Below are 12,482 nucleotides of genomic sequence, written 5' to 3'. Positions count from 1 at the left end.
AGTTGCTTGAGGACAAGCATCAGTTTAAGTTTGGTGTTGTGATGAGCGGATATTTTATACGCTTTTTGGGAGTAATTTCATGTAGATTTTAGCATGTTTCAGTTAGTTTTTAGTAGAATAATATTAGTTTTTAGGCAAAAATCATATTTCTGGACTTTACTATGAGTGTGTGTGTTTTTCTATGATTTCAGGTATTTTCTGGCTGAAATTAAGGGAGCTGAGCAAAAATCTGAGTTAGGCTGAAAAAGGACTGCTGATGCTGTTGGATCCTGACCTCCCTGCACTCGAAATGGATTTTCTGGAGCTAAAGGAGTCCAATTGGCGCGCTCTTAACGGCGTTGGAAAGTAGACATCCAGGGCTTTCCAGCAATATATAATAGTCCATACTTTGCGCAAAGATAGACGACGTAACTTGTCGTTGAACGCCAAGTTCATGCTGCTGTCTGGAGTTAAACGCCAGAAAAACGTCATGATCCGGAGTTGAACGCCCAAAACACGTCATGACCTGGAGTTTAACGCCAAGAAAGACCTCTACTCGTGGATAGCCTTAGCCTCAGCCCCAGCACACACCAAGTGGGCCCCAGAAGTGGATTTCTGCACCAATTATCTTAGTTTACTCATTTTCTGTAAACCTAGGTTACTAGTTTACTATTTAAACAACTTTTAGAGACTTATCTTGTACCTCATGACATTTTCAGATCTGAATTACATACTTTTTGACGGCATGAGTCTCTAAACTCCATTGTTGGGGGTGAGGAGCTCTGCAGCGTCTTGATGAATTAATACAATTCCTTTATTTTCCATTCAAACACGCTTGTTCTTATCTAAGATGTTCATTCGCGCTTAATTAGGAAGAAGGTGATGATCCGTGACACTCATCACCTTCCTCAATCCATGAACGTGTGCCTGACAACCACCTCCGTTCTACATCAGATTGAATGAGTATCTCCTAGATTCCTTAATCAGAATCTTCTTGGTATAAGCCGGATTGATGGCGGCATTCATGAGAATCCGGAAAGTCTAAACCTTGTCTGTGGTATTCCGAGTAGGATTCTGGGATTGAATGACTGTGACGTGCTTCAAACTCCTGAAGGTTGGGCGTTAGTGACAGACGCAAAAGAATCAATGGATTCTACTCCAACCTGATTGAGAACCGACAGATGATTAGCCGTGCTGTGACAGAGCATAGGAACGTTTTCACTGAGAGGATGGGAAGTAGCCACTGACAACGGTGACACCCTACATAGAGCTTGCCATGGAAAGAGCCTTGCGTGTGTTGAAGGATTTCAAGGAAGAGTTGAAGTTCAAAGGACAAAGCATCTCCAAAACTCCAACATATTCCTCATTACTGCACAACAAGTAACGCTATTATTCTCTTTTTCTTCTTACAATTTTAAATACTTTGACTTCTTACAATTAAATCCAAATAACCTTATTGGCCTCCTGACTAAGATTAATAAAATAAACATTGATTGCTTCAAACCAATAATCTCCGTGGGATCGACCCTTACTCACGTAAGGTATTACTTGGACGACCCAGTGCACTTGCTGGTTAGTTGTGCGAATTACAAATTCGTGCACCAACCAACCTGCAACAGGCCTATGAAACATAAAATCTCCAAATTTCTGCATCCAAATGAAATCATCATACAATGAGTGGTATACTGGATAATCTGTAGTGTCTACGGAAAAAAAAAAAGAAAAAATAGTTTGATCATTGCATATTTGAAAGGATCAACATACTACAAGGACATACCAAATTTTCATAGTGACAAATAAAAGGGAACAGAGAGAGTATTATTAATGCATCAGAATCTTAGTGATTAAATTAATGTGTTATGTACCTTCTCCAAAGGCTATATCAATTGATGAAATTTTCACATGCTGCACAAAAGGTTTATAATCTGATCCTCCACCACCTAATCTTCCAATCTTTCCATGTAAAGAAATAGTTCATGATTATATATAGATGTTTAAGTTATGCTGTTATTTTAAAGTTCAATCAATCACATACTGATCACTGGCCAATTTGTTGAAACTAAAAGCATAGTAAATTGCATGCTTTTACTTTACTATTTTTTTGACAATTGTAATATGCTTACCAAAGGAGAGGTGGCAAAACTAGTCCAAGCTTCATAAAGGCTCTGTGATGAGTTATCTGGGTCTGTGACCTAAATAAGAGTCAATATTTAACAATAGTTCCAGGTGTAGATTTCTGCGAATCAGTGGCTCTAATTAGTTTTCGGCCATAAGTTATGACTCCTTCTCCTTCCCAAACCTATTTCATGAATTCAAGGAAAAATAAGACTAGTCTAGAAACAATAACAGGGCCAGAGCTTAGGAAGTCACAAAGCGCATTGAAGAATTCCTTTGAAGGAACCAACACTTTGATCCCAAATTACCTAATCAGCGATAAGCAAAGTTTCACAGTGCATGACCAAGAACTCTCTTAATACTGTTATACACTTACAAATGATTTCCCTAATATCCAATAATATCAAAATAAAATTAAAAAATTATCCACCACATTCATTTCTAACACAAACAGATCAGATATTGAAAATTGCAATGGTAATAAACTGATGAAGTAAATGATTACCCAAACTAGAATTAACTGAATTAAATTGATAGCAAAAAGTTAAAATTGATGATTCCAAACTAGTATTAACTAGTTTAGAAAATTCAAATTAGCGAAAAATTGAAAGATAGAGACCGAAGAAGAGATGAAGTGACCTATTCTGTGTACGTATGATTCCCAATTTCAAATGAGAAGCAAGATTAATGGATCTCATAAAAATGAAGAACTGGCAAGGGAACATTATGCTACACGAAGCCATGATGAGCAGCACGAAAACTATGATTTCAAATGAGAAGAATTCAAAAATTAAAAATGATGCAAAATCATACCTAAACCGGTGGATGAGTGTAGTGATTCCTGAACCGGTGGATGAGGATGACCATCGAATGGTCGTTGCTGAGGTCAGTGATGAGATCGTGCGACACAAGCGGCGACGGCAACGGTGAAAGAAGCTCGTGCGATGGAGAGAGCGTGGATGGAGAGAGTGAGGAAGAAGCTCTTCACTTGTTTGGAGTGTGGATGGAGCTCAAGAGAGTAGGGTCTGAGTTAGGGTTAACTCAATGTTTTCGACGAAAAATTTTAAATTACAGACAGATTTTTGTAATAATTTAATAAAAGGCAGTGTTTTCTCCATTTAATTACAGACGAATTTTTGGTCGGAAACCATTTCCCACGAAAAAAATTAATTTTTTCGACAGAATTATCGACGAATTCTCTTATCCGTCTGTAGTTTATGCTAATTCATTTTTTTGGTTTCCGACAAAAAAGCTCTCGCAAACTCCATCTGTATTTTCGTGGGATAAAATTCGTCGGAAATATCCGTCTGTAATAACTAATTTTTTAGTAATGTTTGTAAATTAATATTTTCTTTGTAATAATGATGATGATGATGATGATGATATTGATGATAATGAGATATGTAAAAAGATAAATTCATACTGTAACAACCACCCCTTCTAGAAACAAAATTGAATTCGAAATTTGAAAAGCAGTTAGGAGATAAGCTTAGAATTTTGAATTTATGGATAGGAACCTAGTAACCACCCTTCGTTTGAAATTTAAAATATCCCAACCACCCTATCCCCAAATGTATATAAATAGGGGAGCACCCATAGGTAGAAAATCACACCTCTCAAATACTAATTCTCTCCTTTCTTTCTCTCTATAAAGAAATAATATTCTGTGGGCAAACACAAGAGGCAAGCTCGAAGAAGCGTTAGGAAAAAGAGTAGGGAATTATGCCTTTCTTACTTATGTTGGCATGTAGTACGCTCTAGTTATTTTCTTCCATGCATGGTTACTATCTTTCATGTATCTCATGGTATCAAGTACCTTTTTCTTATCCCTTATCCATATTACCCATGTCTATCTATTTTTATCATTCATAATCTCTTAATTTCATGAGTACATACATTTCTACCATGTTTTATTTAATTATTTAATATACCATAATTCTACCATGTGTATTTACATGACTTTCCATATCATTATATCATTAACGTTTCTTTAATGTTAAGAGTACATATCTTTCTACCATGTTTTATTTAATTATTTAATATGTCATAATTTTACCATGTGCATTTTCATGACTTTCCATATCATTATATCATTAACGTTCTTTTAATGTTAAGAGTACATACCTTCCTACCATGTTTTATTTAATTATTTAATATGTCATAATTCTACTGTGTGCATTTACATGACTTTTTATATCATTATATTATTAACGTTCTTTTAATGTTAAAAGTACATATTTTCCTACCATGTTTTATTTAATTATTTAATATGTCATAATTCTACCGTGTGCATTTACATGATTTTCCATATCATTATATTATTAACGTTCTTTTAATTTTAAGAGTACATACCTTCCTGCCATATTTTATTTAATTATTTAATATGCCATAATTCTACCGTGTGCATTTACATGACTTTTCATATCATTATATCATTAACGTTCCTTTAATGTTAAGAGTTCATACCTTTCTACCATGTTTTATTTAATTATTTAATATGTCATAATTCTACCATGTGCATTTACATGACTTTTCATATCATCATATCATTAATGTTCCATTAATGTTGAGAGTACATACCTTTTTACCAGGTTATATTTAATTACTTAGTATATCCTAATTTTATCCATCTTCATGCATGAATGCTTCTTGTATGACCCTCTTTTTATGTATGCTTAAAATAACCCTAATTGTAAATTAAACTGAGGGAATGATCCTTCGGTAAGGGAATGTGACCCCAAAGATAAGATAATCGATATGATCCTTCGGTAAGGGAAGGTGATCGAATCGAGATGATCCTTCGCTAAGGGAAGGTGATCGGCAAACTTTTGGGAACCTTCGGTAAGGGAAGGGGACTCCCATCAATTTTATAATAAGATATCTTTGTTGATATAACTCTTTTCTTGTGTATGTCTAAATAACCTTGATTGTAAATTGAACTGAGGGAATGATCCTTCGATAAGGGAAAGTGACCCCCAAAAACAAGATATCGAGATGATCCCTCGGTAAGGGAGGGTGATCGATCGAGATGATCCTTCGGTAAGGGAAGGTGATCGCCAAGACATTCGAGATAAGAACCTTCGATAAGGGAAGGGAACTCTCATTTATACCGATTTGAGCTTAATAACTTCCATAAAAGTTATAAGTTAAGAAAGGAGAAAGCATGAATGAAAGTTTGATTTTTAGTTTTTTTAAGATTTATTTATATTATGTTGATGTTACTTAGGATGTTATCCTTCTATTTTTCCCTATATGCTTTCCTTTTTGCACACATGTTCTACAAGAAAGATGCATATTACATGCCATATCATACGCCCCTTTTTAAAAATCCCGCACGTGGGCTGGAGATGGATATAGAGGTGTTGCATAGCACTCCTACTGAGACGTTAGGTTCTCACTCTCTTTCTTTTCCCATACTGTCTCCAGAGGAACATGGCACAACGGATAAAGACGACGCAGTGCCCCCGAAGGTAACTTCTGAGTATGACCCCTCGAAGCACGTGTGGGTAGTTGCGACCACTGCTACCGTGCTCCAAACTATCTACTTAAGTCGTGATTTTATAGAAAGAGACCCCCAGCTGCCCGTCATAACCTTCCTAGATACGAACGCTTCAGCACCCAGGAAGTAGTCACCCGAGGTGGTACTTGTCGACTCAGATTCCGAGACAGAGGGAGAAAAGTCCGGTAGCCCTAGCCAGGAGGAGGACGAAATGGAGGAGGATCCCGAGGAGGAGTCGACCCCTTGCGAAAGTCCAAAGGTGGTGTACGTGCCCTACTCCCACACTTCGGCACCTCGTCGGGTCTTGGTTCACCCCACACAACGGAATCAGATTTTCGCTGCATGAAAAAGTGTTAGAGAAAGATTGCTAGTACCTCGATTTGTGAAAAAAAAAAACTAAAGGGTCCGGGCCAAGGATAGGATATGACACCAGGATGAAAGTTTCTTCGATGAAATTAGTTAGGATGCATTAGTTTCTTTTTCGTCATAGTTACCTTCAAGCACTATCTTCTTTAGAACCGTATTCATGGGAATTCCTTTATGTTTGCTTGAACCTCTGAGTTTTGTTCAATTTCATCTTTTTAGTACTATTCAATTTCCACCCAAGGTTTCGCGCGTGTTTTCCTTTTCTTCTTGCCTAACGATTTAGTTCTTTGGTTTTTCATATTAAGTGTGACACCCTGCTTAAAGGCCTTTAAAGGTAGAGTATTAATTTAGGGTGTTACACATACCTCTTGAAAGTATTCATCTAATGTTATTTTTCTATAATAGTTAAACTTATTATATTTTGTTGGAGAAAATAATTTTTTTTTCTTTGCTGGTATTTTTTAAATTATTTTGTAGTAATTTCTTTTGCTATATATTGTTAGATTATTATTTTTTAAGGTATATTTTTTGTTTTATTTATTATAATTATTTTTATATATCTTTTATCTTTTATAATTTATACGTCAAATTTTAATTAATATATTTACAATACAATTTTTTTTAAAATGCCTTCATTTATTGGTTATTAAAAATATATGTTATGAATTATTAAATTCTTATTTAAATAAAACTAAATTTTTCTTTTTTGAATGTTGCATGTTTATTTTCTAAGTTTAACTCTAATTTATTATAAAAGATGGAAGAAAATAATTGTTAGATTATTAAAAAAATTATTATTGTTATTAACGTAAATCGTCACACCCTATTGTGTATTTGGAAGTTGCACATAAATTGCTCTAAGCTAGTGAAGGTTACTTTTTGCACATAAATCGTTTCACCTCAATGTATTTTAGGTGTAAAATGTGTAAATCATCACTTTCTAGGACGATTTAAGTTGATTTTAAAATTTTATTATTTTAAGATGATTTATGTGTATTTTTTAAGAACATTTTAAAGTATAAATTATCTTAAAAGATAACGGTTAACATATAATTCGAAACACATAATCTTAAAATAATTTATATATTATTAAAAATAGAAGATTTACTTTTAAAAATTGGTTTTAAAAAAATTAGATAATATTAATTTTTTTTTATTTTATTTAAATATAAAAGCCTAATAAAAAATTGTCTACTTACCTTACTTGATGAGGATACTAAATGATAAAAAAGAAAAAAAAGAACAAAGATAAAAGAGAATCACGAAATTAAAAAGATATAAATTCTATATGGCTATTTTCATCGCCATGGAGTTCGATATGCTCCAATTTTAAGATTAATAAGGCATTGAGCATTCAAAAAAAATTGTGAAGAGATTATGCATCTTTTTGTTTTACAAATATCAGTACCTTGTGTCAATCTCTTACCAATTCAAGAGTAACAGTAAACTATTTAATGGTTAACAAACCAACTTAACTTTTCACACCGACAGATATAGTTAGGTGTTATATACCAGAATACAAGATAAAAGAATCATATTGTTTTACAATATTCAGAGATAGATTAATTTGATTTTTTTTATAATAAATGATCGTTTTTCTTTTATAATAAAAAAAACAAGACACAAATTAAATATTCATTAAAAAATTATAAAAAAATGTCTTTGGTTGAGAGGAGTCACACCACAATAATCAACTGAGTACATGGTAATTCAATTCATAAAAAAACAAAGCACAACGTTCATATAAATCTAAGAGAACTTATAAAAAACTATTAAGCAGCTAAACATTTCTTCTCTCGGTTCTAATAATCAACGTGCAACCATTCAACGTCAATAAAACATCAACAACATCTTATATCTTCCACCAAATCTCTCCAACTTTATGCTTTATTTTCATCAACTCCTCAAACGTCCTCATCCCGTATTCATAGATGTGGGTGTTTATCCTATTTTTTAACTTTCAATAGAATAAAAAATAAAATAAAAAACACTATTAGTAATTTAGTATACAAAGAATTAACCGAAACAAATATGGACTTAGACAAAACTAATTTTTGAGTTCCAAACCGTACTACTAATATTCATAATTTTGAAATATAAGTCTCTTTTTGTAAGAGCTTTTTGAATAAAAAATACAAAATAAATATTAAAATTTTAAATTGTTATGTATTTGATGTACTGCAAAAACCAAAACTTTTTCTTTCACTGTTCTTAAATCTTAATCAATGCGTTTAAAATACTAATAAATTTTTCCTCCTTTTACCTAGTTACTTTTGAATTAATTTATCTAAAAATAAAATGGAGAGGGCATATAAATAGTACACAGTGTAAACTGTAAAATCCAGTTAAATAATGAATAATAAATTAATTAAAAATAAAAGGGTTACGAATTGAAATGCTTAATTTAAAGATTGTGTTTTAAGGTTGCGCAAACAAACAAAAAATTAAATTGGACCTCATTTAGGCCCAAAGTCTATGACTTAACACTTAGCTAATTCAGTCATTTCCTCCCTTTTCATTGAGAGAGCCACCAAACAGAGAGAAGAGAAGAAGAGGATGTCCGAGTACTATTTACATATTCACTTCAAATCCACATAACTTACAAACTATAGCTCCAATTGAAGATCCGTTTGCGATCACGCGTCGTTCTCGTCGTGCTATTCGATTCTATATCACTTTTGCGGTAAGTACTCCTGAGAACTTTGAACCATTTTCAAAATTTTCTTCAAATTCATGGTTTTGGTATGTGGTGTTAAGATGATTGTGATTTTGTTATTAAGGAGAAGCTCAATTTTGAGTTCTAGCAGTGTTTAACCCAAGGCTAGGTGAAATAAAGTAAGAAAATATTTTTTCTTTGTCTTTCCCAAATTTGAGTTAAGAACCTAGTGTGAACATTGTGGAATTTGTATGTGATTAGATTGAATAAGATTAGGTTGGCTTGCATTAATGCAGAATGGATTAGCTTGGTGCAAATTTGGTACAGGTTGATTTCAAAGATCATATTGTTGAGGAATTTGGTAGTGCTTAGACCGGTTGAGGTTGAAATTTTGCTGGTGAAAAGACTTCCCGAGGTTGAAACCGCTGTCAATGAAGGTATGGGTCTTAATATCGGATAGACATTATATAAAACTATATAAAAACATAGATTAATTATCCCTAGGTTAGTGTTGAATGAAAATGATTGATGATATGCTTGAATGATGATTTAGTGTAAATGTTGTGTTGGATGATGGATTATGTTTATCATGATTTTGTGAATTGTGTGTTTGGCAAGTAACATATGATGGCATCAATGAATTTGGGTATGAGTGTTGTGGTATAGTTGTTAGCATGTTGATTGGTGTGAAAATTGGATCGGAGGCTGTGATAGGGTGAGATAGCCCCTATTGATAAGTCATGGTAAGTTGGATAATTACCTTGTTGTGATAATTGGTTGTGGAACGATGTGGGTTGGTTGAGTAATTAAATTGTTATAATTGGTTGTTGATGAAAACTTACGAAGTTGGATTGATTGTGTTGGAACTTATTTGATTAGGTGTTGAATGGATAGAAATTGATAAATGAATGTTGAGATGCTTAGAAATGATTTTTGGAGTGGTTTGAAACTGAATTGGTTTAACATTTGGTAAAAATTGATAATTGGATAAATTTGGTAAAAATAGAATTTTGACTAACTTCGACGGGTCATAACTTGGTACTTGAAGCTTGAATTTGTATAAAATTTATATTAAATTGAAGCAAGTGAAAATAGATTTAAAACGGTCTAAAAATGGAGTAAAATAGAATTTTGTAGAAAAAATTATGAACGTTAAAAATTGGGATTTAAAACTGAAATGCGGCAAATTATGCAAAATTGGGACAGACCCAGCTCCTGTAAGTACGCATGAGTTGAAAATTCAATTAAGACAGTGGAAAGTTCTGCGCGAACACATTATCTGTGCATATCCATGACTTGAGATTTGTGCATACACATGATTTGCGAAACCCTATTTACCCGAGTCAAGTTCTACACATACGCACGAGGTATGTGTATGCACAACTATCTTGTTTTGGCCAAATTATTGTTTTTGAACTACTTAACCTTCCCAATCTATTTATAACCCCTATTTAACCCTATTTGAAGTTGAACAATTAATCATTAAGCATTAAATACACCGCAAATGATTATAATGAATTAATTTAAATTACTCTCAGATTTTAACGCTTGGTTAATCAGATAAAATATTACCAGGATAATGGTTTTATCCCACCCATGATGAGGACGGAGGTTTCACCCCTCTCATGTGTTAATGAAATTGATAAATTGATAAATGATTGTGAGTTAATGAATTCAAATTAATAAAATGGATAACGAATTTAGGGTTGATGAATTTAATCACTTATAAAATGTCTAAAAGACTTTGATATTGATTAATTGTGTCCTGAATGGCTGGGTGTTATCCCGCTTGCGCGATAACTTGATCTTTGATTTGGCACCTGTACCGAGTAAGGACGGAGGTCTCATCCCGCTTGTTTTATGGTTGCAGTATGATGTGGGGACGACAATACTTAACGCCCATATTCTCTGGGATGAAAGGTAAGATAGACACTACGTTGTTTGGCATATTTATACTTTCAGGAGAAGGTGAGACGACATTCTTTTATGAGATAATAGTACCATAATTTATTATTCCTCCTGAGGATGTGCACCGAGAGACCAATTCGGGGTGTCAACTGGATTTTATGTTAGATTTAGTGGTATAACCAACACGTGAGCTCATGGTCACTAGGATAGGTATGTATCATGTACATCTATCTAATATTATCTGAATGTGCCTATTTTATATGATGTGCCTATGTGATAATTCCTGTTTAACTCCTATTTACGCTACTTGCTGTGATTGTCTTTGATTGTGCTTGAATCTCATTACTTGTATTTGTTGCTACTACTGAAATAAACTATTGGATACTACTTTACTGAAATTGGACAGTTGTGATATTGAGGAGAAATGATGACTTATATTGAGAAGAGTTGAGAATTTGAGATCACGAGTATGAGACTTAGTCTGTTTATCCTGTTTGGATTAGAACGGATCCTAGACTTGAACTTTGAATGATCAGAATTTAGGATTACCTAGCGGGTTCATATCTTTTTATATAATCTCTATTTGAAATTATTACCCTGTTGAGAACCTTCGGGTTCTCATCCCGTTGTCGAACTGTTTATTTTACCGATACAGGGCGTGACGTACCTTGCTAAGCGTGCTAGACTTGGACAACGAAGACTCCTTTAGTATTTTGTATTCTTGTACTTAGTGTATTTATATTCTTCACTTTTGAATACATATTTGTATATCCTTCTTAGAGATTGATTTAGGGTGAAACAGGTTGTATTTTGTTTATTTCGGGATTGTATTATACTTTCTAGTTGGTCTTTTCTTTGCAGGTCAAGACTAATACTTGCTACGTATCTCTTTTTACCGACGTTTATTACCTTTAACATTTCAAGTGTGATAGATGTGATTATCATTTTTATTTATTTCTTTTCACAGACTCCTAGTTATATTAATATTTCTTCGAATATACGTATGTATTTTGTTATTAGGCATCATAATGTCTCACCACCTCTAATTTACACCTATAGCATAAGATTTTATGCTCCTCCCTAAGGCACTCTCTAGTGGGAAAAAACTAGATAGTGTCCAGTGTTAAATCTAACTTTTTATTATTCTTTCTCATATTTACTTTTGGTCCCACTTATAGAATTAAGGGTGAGAGATTACACTTCATTTCCTCAAGTATTGAAAAATCTGAAAAAGATCCATTTTCCTCCTACTGTATTATTATATAGACAAAGGGAGGGACATAATGCTCTTATTAGTCCTATATAGAGCCATAATAATAATATTCTCATAGCAAGTTGCATTATTTTGTCACCACCTATAATGCACGGATATTGACATAGACACGGCATACGCCGACACACAAAATTTAAAATCTTACATGATACGGGAATACGCATATATATAAAATATAAAGTATTTTTTAGATAAATCTTAATGATATTTTGATATTTTATTGATATTAAAATATAAATTAAAATTTTTAATTATTTTTAATGTCTTATTTTAATTATATCAAGTATTTAAAATATTTTTTGTTATAATAAATAATAATATATACTATATCTAAATTTATTTTAAGAATATATGTTAAGAATAAGATTGGACACGCTGACACGTGATGATATTTGGATGTGTTCAGACGTCTCCAAAAAAATTTATTTTTTATTAAGATACAGTTGGACACAATAAACACATCTATTAAACAAGTGCCAATAAATATCGTATTCGAAATATGTCCAACATACAAACACAACAACTCAACAAAGTATCTGTATTTCATAGGTCACCACACTTACACTCATCTGTCATCGCTCTACTTTCTTCGATTCTCTTTTCCAAAATAAGGGTGATGGCGGTGCTTTGCAACTTGCAAGTAGGGATGACAAAAACCTCCGGTGGGGCGGGTATTCGTGGGAATT

General features: G+C 33.1%; 1 long non-coding RNA gene across 2 annotated transcripts; it reads left to right on the top strand.

Annotated features, from left to right (window-relative positions):
* Positions 1-8,481: 8,481 nt before the first annotated feature.
* LOC112796594 (uncharacterized) lies at positions 8,482-11,418 on the top strand. Of its 2 annotated transcripts, XR_011880738.1 has the most exons (4): positions 8,482-8,642; positions 8,740-8,794; positions 8,912-9,052; positions 10,486-11,418. It is a non-coding gene; the product is annotated as an uncharacterized lncRNA (long non-coding RNA). The 2 variants fall into 2 exon arrangements; XR_003199289.3 differs by lacking the exon at positions 8,740-8,794.
* Positions 11,419-12,482: the final 1,064 nt, after the last annotated feature.

This window comes from Arachis hypogaea, chromosome 4 (genome assembly GCF_003086295.3).
Source record: "Arachis hypogaea cultivar Tifrunner chromosome 4, arahy.Tifrunner.gnm2.J5K5, whole genome shotgun sequence".
In the NCBI taxonomy this organism is placed as follows: Eukaryota; Viridiplantae; Streptophyta; class Magnoliopsida; order Fabales; family Fabaceae; genus Arachis; species Arachis hypogaea.
Note: the sequence above shows the minus strand (reverse complement) of the source record. Positions and strands in the feature narration are given on the sequence as shown.